Source organism: Amblyraja radiata, chromosome 12 (genome assembly GCF_010909765.2).
Source record: "Amblyraja radiata isolate CabotCenter1 chromosome 12, sAmbRad1.1.pri, whole genome shotgun sequence".
In the NCBI taxonomy this organism is placed as follows: domain Eukaryota; kingdom Metazoa; phylum Chordata; class Chondrichthyes; order Rajiformes; family Rajidae; genus Amblyraja; species Amblyraja radiata.
Genome location: NC_045967.1, coordinates 56,482,877 through 56,484,652, shown reverse-complemented (window position 1 = coordinate 56,484,652; position 1,776 = coordinate 56,482,877).

Sequence of the window (1,776 nt, the reverse complement as noted above, 5' to 3'; positions counted from 1 at the left end):
TGGCCTCACCTGGTCCAGGAACACCACTGGGACCGTCAAACGGGCCCATCAGCGACTGCACTTCCTGAGGAAACTAAAACAGGCCTCACTCGCCACCAACATCCTCAGGACTTTCTACAGGGGTACGGTGGAGTCTGTACTCACGTACTGCATAAATACGTGGTACTCCACCTGCAACTGCTCGGACAGGAAGGCTCTGCAGAGGGTAGTGAGGGGAGCAGAGAGGATCGTTGGCGTCTCCCTGCCCTCGGTACAAGAACAAGAGCGGCCTCTGCAGTCCGTCTGCGTTTTTATTATTTTATGTCTATGTTTTAATGTAGTTTTTGTTATTTTTGTTGGGGTATGTGTGTGGGGGGGTGGGGGTGGTGTGGGGGGGAGGGGGAAACTTTTAAATCTCTCCCTGCACGGGAGACCCGACCTTTTCTTTGTCGGGTCTCCGTTGTCGTTGGGGCTGCAACGAGGAGCGGCCTCCAACAGGAAAACCGGGGGCTCCAGTGCCGACACTCACCTCACCGTCGCGGAGCTGGCCGAGTCCAGAGCGGGTGGAGCTGTGGTGGACGCTGCTGCGGCCCGACCCCCGGAGATTCGGTGGCTGCAACTGCGGGTTTGGCGGACGGCACCGGGAGCCCGCGGGTCCCTGGAGGGAGACCGCTTTTCGGGGCTTCCGCAACGGCGACTTCTCCCGCCCGAGTTGCGGGGTTGAAGAGCTCCTGGAGCGGGGCCTTACAGCACCGCCCCGCGCGGCTTGGAATGGCGGCGGGCTGCGAGCGCGCACCGGGGGCTCTAACACCAAGACCCGGTGCGCGAACTTGCATTACCCGGCGTGGTTTAATGGCCACGGGACAATTCGCCATCGCCCGCCGGGGGCTTTGACTTTGACTCTGACATGGGGGGGGAGAGTGCAGTGGAGAGAGAAGTTTTTTTGGCCTTCCATCACAGCAATGTGATGGATGTTTATGTAAAATATGTTGTGTCTTGGGTCTATTTGTTGTAATGTATGGCTGCAGAAACGGCATTTCGTTTGGACCTCACGGGGTCCAAATGACAATAAATTGAATTGTATTGTATTGTATTGTATTGTTCCAGAGCCGCTGTCTGAAAAAAGCTCAGAGAATTGCTAAGGACAAACTGCACCCCCTCCACATACACCTGGATCTCCTGCCATCAGGCAAGAGATATCGAAGCATCAAAGCCCGGACTACAAGACTGCTAAACAGCTTCCTACCACAGGCTGTGAGGCTGCTAAACAGTCACTCTGTACTCACAGTCACTTGATTCTGCGGCTGGCACGGACACTTTAATAACTGGCACTGGCCACTTTAATAACTGGCACTGGCCAATCAAAGCAGCTGCCCCGGACATTTTTATGATTGGTTTATTGTATTTTAACGTTGTGTTTTACCTGCTTTTAACTATTTATACTGTTCCATCAGGGACTGGATTGTTTTTAGTGTTATTATGTATGAAATGTTTTAAATTTCATGTGCGATGCTCCGCTATTCCCTGGGAAACGTCTTTTCATTTTGCACTGTACAACTGTTGCTTGCAAGATGACAATAAAGGTTGATTGATTGATTGATTGAATAAGAATGCTGCTGTCTTGTCAACAGACGCGCACACAAGCAGTTGATATTAGTTTTGAAATTCTCGTTGATCACAGAATTTCTTACGACAGCGCGTGAGAAATTCTGTGATCAGCGTGAGAGCATGAGAATTGGGCGAAATGCGTGAGTCTCACGCTCAATGCGTGAGAGTTGGCAGCTCTGCAGTATATTT